At 40.9% G+C, this 5,997-nt stretch overlaps 1 pseudogene across 1 annotated transcript; it reads right to left on the reverse strand.

Moving 5' to 3' along the window:
- Window positions 1-1,324: 1,324 nt before the first annotated feature.
- LOC309822906 (small ribosomal subunit protein eS10-like) lies at window positions 1,325-1,826 on the reverse strand (annotated as a pseudogene). Its single transcript has one exon. The product of its transcript is annotated as a small ribosomal subunit protein eS10-like (transcript).
- Between the last annotated feature and the right edge of the window lie 4,171 nt (window positions 1,827-5,997).

Here is a 5,997-nt window from a genome sequence, read left to right on the forward strand (position 1 = left end):
CAGCGGCCACGGCTCATGGGCCCAGCCGCTCCACGGCACGTGGGATCTTCCCGGACCGGGGCACGAACCCGTGTCCCCTGCAGTGGCAGGCAGACTCTCAACCACTGCACCACCAGGGAAGCCTTGTCTTTATTTCTTTTCATTCTCTTTTCTTTATTCTGTTCTGCAGCAGTGAATTCCACCATTCTGTCTTCCAGGTCATTATCCATTCTTCTGCTTCAGTTATTCTGCTATTTATTCCTTCTAGTGTATTTTTCATTTCAGTTATTGTATTATTCATCTCTGTTTGTTTGTTCTTTAATTCTTCTAGGTCTTTGCTAAACATTTCTTGCAACCTCTTGATCTTTGCCTCCATTCTTTTTCCGAGGTCCTGTATCATCTTCACTATCATTATTCTGAATTCTTTTTCTGGAAGGTTGCCTATCTCCACTTCATTTAGTTGTTTTTCTGGGGTTTTATCTTCTTCCTTCATCTGGTACATAGCCCTCTGCCTTTTCATCTCGTCTATCTTCCTGTGAATGTGGTTTTAGTTCCACAGGCTGCAGTATTGTAGTTCTTCTTGCTTCTCTGTATATATTTTTATTTGACTTTTTCTTCTATCTCTTTCCTGAGTTTGATTAACTCCTTTCACATCTTGGTTTTTGTCCATTTCTATCCAGAACATTTGAATTTTGGTGTTTTATATCTTCAAATGTCTATTTAATAATATTTAATTTGTGTTGGATATTGTGTCATGATTTTCATCCATTTCTTCGTTGTTTTGGAGGGGAATAAATTCATCAGCTGAACATATTAGACTCTCACTTATTGTTTTCTTCTCATAGTGGCTTGGTATAGATGCTGCCTGTCATTTGTTTATTTAAAAGTGTGTTGAATTTTCCCGACCTGCTAATAACAGGTTTTCTTTGTGGGGAGAGGTAAAGGACTTGGGTGGTTTACTAAGATTCTTAGTTCAGGAATGCCTTCTTTTATTGATAAGTGTAGTGAAATTTCTTTAATAGATTGTGCTTTTCTGAGGGAGAGATTAGTGTGTCTTCTGATTCTGCAATTTTCTTTTGTTTCTGTAGGACTTCTACTTTCCACCATTTCCCAGTCTCCAAGTAATGCTTCCCCCTTCTAAGCAGCCTTCCTCTCCCTAGGAGTGGAGGCTTTCCAAGACTGTTATTTTTGGTTCTGTGCATTTTTGAGCCTCTCCTATATTTCTCAGTGGCCAGTGCTCTGGCCTGCCAGGTGGCAGACCTAATCTCAGTCTCCCTCCTGCCCTCACTCCCTTCCTTCCTTCCTTCCTACAGGTTTATTCAACACTAAACAATCTCTTCCAGATTTACTGAGGTGGCCGACCACAACCACGACCAAACACACCTTTAAATTGGAATTCAGTTGCTGACCCAACCTGGTCTTAGCTCTCCTTTTGGCACCAGAGAGCACAATGCTTGGTCTGTAGGCTTTTCTGTCAGCTTCCCCCTGTGTGAGTCTTGCAGGTTGTTCTCCCTCCAGAACTTTGGGCTGTGGCCAGTCTCAGGACGGCTGCAGTGCAGGGTGGCAGGCCTGTCTCAGGGGGAAGATGGAGGCAATCACAGAAATACTGGATACCCTTGCTGGTAAGGTACCAGTAGAAATGTCTCCAGGCAAACTCTTCCTTCCTGTAGCCTGGTGATGTAAGACAGTATGGCCTTCATGACGTGAAGACTGGGAACATTCTTGTCTGCCAGCTCAGGGTGTTTAGGCATGTGGACATCTTTTTTGGCCACCATCACCCCCTCCGTTAAAAGGAGTTCATAAATGACAAGCAGGTCCTTCTTGGGCATCAACATCATGATGGCTGCTGCATCCAGGGCTGGAGCTGAAGAAGGATTCTTAGCATTCCTCTACTCAAGACGAGACCCTCTCTTTTTGAAGTGGTGAATTTTATTCATGTTCTTCCACTGCTAGGATTCCCCTGAACCCATCCTTCTTCCCTGCAGTCTTCACCTGACTTTCCAGTTAGAGCTCTGGAGTGAGCTCTGGAGCCAGCTTTGCTGATATCATATGTTTAATTTGCCTCTTACATGTAAATTAAAGTTTGTGGAATCTCTCTCTTGTAGTTATGGTATAGATATAGATTACATGTGATTTGAGTTGCTCTCCTTGTTAGTTTGTATGGGTTTTGGTGGTTGTGTGAAAAGTTGTGGATGTAAGAAACTATCAGTATCCCATGGGAACTCAGTTGAGTCATTTTTTAAAATCTTGATTTTATTTATTTTGGAAGGCTTCCTCAAATTTATAGTGATTCTTGACTGACTGCTCCTATTTAAGAGCGTGGCACAAAAAGGATATCAGGAGCCTTGTGTGTTTGTTGAGTTGGGGGTGGGCTTTGCTTTGGGGTTATTGTACAGGAGCTGGCCATTATGCTGGGGATCCTCTAATGCCATAATGTGCAGTTCTATTCTCTGGGCTACTCATTTCTGTAGGGAAAGAAACTCTATTCTCCTCCCTAAAGGATGGATGTCTGGTTTGACCACAGGGGAACTGGAGGAAGGGGAGAATGGGGGGATTGTTTCTATTTTATATAGATTTTAATTAGCCTCCTTGTTTTCAACCCTACTTGCCCTCCGCTGTTCTACTCTACTTGATTCCTTACTTGAACTTCTCTGACATTCTGTAGGGCTAAAAAGTTCTTTTCTGTATTTTTTCTCTCTGCCAGTATTCTAATCTGCAGTTTCCTTTATTCTGCTACTTTACTTGTCACTCCTTCTTTTGCTTCCTGTCTTCTAGAATTTTGTCAAAATCTCTTATCAGCTGATGGACCTCCTTTCATTCTCTTGTGGCTGTAGGTTTATCCATGTTTTAGTCCTTCACTTTAATTTTAGCAAGGATGTGGGAGGGAATGCAAATAAACAGAGATGTTTAGTCTGCTATTTTTAATTAGAAATCTCTTCTGTTAGAGTTTTAAATGTTTAAAAGAAAAGCATCCCTATTAGGAAAGGAAAGAAGATGGTTGTTCTATGGTTATAAGAACCACCAGGAGGTAGATGTGATCCTGACCATTGCTCCTGGCCCAGACAGCAACCGGATGTGGTTGGGCCTGGGGACTGAAGGAGCGTCTACCTGCAGTTCACAGCAGAACTCAGGGGGGAGGCTAGAACTGAAGACCCTGCACCTATCCCTGGAGCTGAAACTCCACATCCTACATAACGTAATGTTGAAAATGTCTTTACCTTAACAAAAATGTAGTTATGCGCAGAAATAGAGTCATAGATGTAGAAAACAAACTTATGGTTACTAGGGTGGGATAAGGGATAAACTGGGAGATTGGGATTGACATATACACCCTACTATATATAAAATAGATAACTAATAAGGACCTACTGTATAGCACTGGAGACTCTACTCAATACTCTGTAATGGCCTATATAGGAAAAGAATCTAAAAAAGAGTGGAAATATGTGTATGTATAACTGATTCACTTTGCTCTACACCTTAAACTAACACAACATTGTAAATCAACTATACACCAATAAAAATTAAAAATAAACTAAAATAAAAAAGTAGTTATGTGCTATACTTAACATATTTCCCTGTCTTTACATGTTTGTGTGCCATACAATACCACATCTTCTTTATCCGTTCATCTGTCAGTGGACACTTAGGTTGTTTCCATATCTTGGCAATTGTAAATAGTGCTGTTATGATCATCAGGGTGCATGTATCTTTTTGAATTAGAGTTTTCGTCTTTTCTGGATATATGTCCAGGAGTGGGATTGTTGGACCATAAAGTAGCTCTATTTTAAGTTTTTTAAGGAACCTCCATACTGTTTTCCATAGTGGCTTCACCAATATACATTTCCACCAACAGTGTGTAGGAGGGTTCCCTTTTCCGCACATCCTCTTCAGCATTTATTAGCTGTAGACATTTTGATGATGGCCATTCTGACCAATGTAAGGTGTTATCTCATTGTGGTTTTGATTTGTCTCAGACTAACTATTAGCAACGTTGAGCATCTTTTCATGTGCCTGTTGGACATGAAACTAACATGTTACCTGAAACTAACACAATATTATAAATCAACTATATTTCAATTTTTAAAAATGTTGAACGTTTTTAAAAAAGATATTTAACATCATAACATTAGACGAGATTGTTAAAGGAGTTAGTATAGAGGAAGAAGTGAAGGAGTGCCCTGGAGTACTCCAAAGTAAAGAAGTACAAATTGAAGAACCAGTAGGCTGAGAAAGAATAGCCAGTGAGGAAGGAGGAAAACCCAGAGAGTGTGGTGTCTTGCTAGAGAGTATTTCCAGGAGGAAGAGACAATGAACTGTGCGAGGTGTGTTGATAGGTCAAGTAAGATGAGGACTGAGGACTGATCATTGGATTTTGCAACACAGAAGTCACTGGTGACCTTGTTCAGAGACGTTCGTAGTGTGATAGAGGCATAAGCCTAACTGAAGTGGATGCAATAGAGAATTCGAGACAATGAGTACAAGTAATACTTTCAAGTGTCTTTTTATGAAGGGGAGCAGAGAAATGGGATGGTTGTTGGAAGGAAAGGAAGGATCAAGAGTTTTTCTTTGAAAATGGGAGAAAAGTTGTTACCATCCGTCCTCTACAGTTTGGGAAATTCTGACGTGTATTCAAGCTCACTGAATCTTTCCTCAGCTGTGACCAGTCTACGGTTGAGCTCATCCAGGGTGTTTACAACCACAAATTTCCCTCTGAGCACTGCTTTCACTGTATCCAATAAATTCTGTGAGGACTTCCAATACTATGTTAAATAGAAGTGCAAGAGTGGGCATCCTTGTCTTGTTGCTGATTTCAGAGCCCTGTGGATGACAGGGTCTTGGTGCTCTGGCCGGGTGTCAGGCCTGTGCCTCTGAGATGGGAGAGCCAAGTTCAGGACATTGGTCCACGAGAGACTTCCCAGCTCCATGTAATATCAAACGGCAAAGGCTCTCCCAGAGATCTCCATCTCAATGCTAAGACCCAGCTCCACTCAACGACCAGCAAGCTACAGTGCTGGACACCCTATGCCAAACAACTAGCAATACAGGAACACAACCCCACCCATTAGCAAAGAGGCTGCCTAAAATCATAATAAGACCACAGACACCCCAAAACACACCACCGGATGTGGACCTGCCCACCAGAAGGACAAAATCCAGCCTCATCCACCAGAACACAGGCACTTGTCCCTTCCTACACAACCCACTGAACCAACCTTAGCCACTGGGGGCAGACACCAAAAACAACAGGAACTATGAACCTGCAGCCTGTGAAAAGGAGACCCCATACACAGTAAGTTAAGCAAAATGAGAAGACAGAGAAACACACAGCAGATGAAGGAGCAAGGTAAAAACCCACCAGACCAAACAAATGAAGAGGAAATAGGCAGTCTACCTGAAAAAGAGTTCAGAGTAATGATAGTAAAGATGATCCAAAATCTTGGAAATAGAATGGAGAAAATACAAGAAATGTTAAACAAGGACCTAGAAGAACTAAAGAGCAAACAAACAATGATGAACAACACAATAAATGAAATTTTAAATTATCTAGAAAAAATCAATAGTACAATAACTGAGACAAAAGAATGGATAAGTGACCTGGAAGATAAAATAGTGGAAATAACTACTGCAGAGCAGAATAAAGAAGAAGAATGAAAAGAACTGAGGACAGTCTCAGAGACCTCTGGGACAACATTAAACGCACCAACATTTGAATTATAGGGGTTCCAGAAGAAGAAGAGAAAAAGAAAGGGAATGAGAAAATATTTGAAGAGATTATAGTTGAAAACTTCCCTAATATGGGAAAGGAAATAGTTAATCAAGTCCAGGAAGCACAGAGAGTCCCATACAGGATAAATCCAAGGAGAAACACTCCAAGACACATATTAATCAAACTATCAAAAATTAAGTACAAAAAAAATATTAAAAGCAGCAAGGGAAAGCAACAAATAACATAAAAGGGAATCCCCATAAGGTTAACAGCTGATCTTTCAGCAGAAACTCTGCAAGCCAGAAGGG

This window comes from Grampus griseus (assembly GCF_964374135.1).
Source record: "Grampus griseus genome assembly, chromosome: 5".
Lineage (NCBI taxonomy): Eukaryota > Metazoa > Chordata > Mammalia > Artiodactyla > Delphinidae > Grampus > Grampus griseus.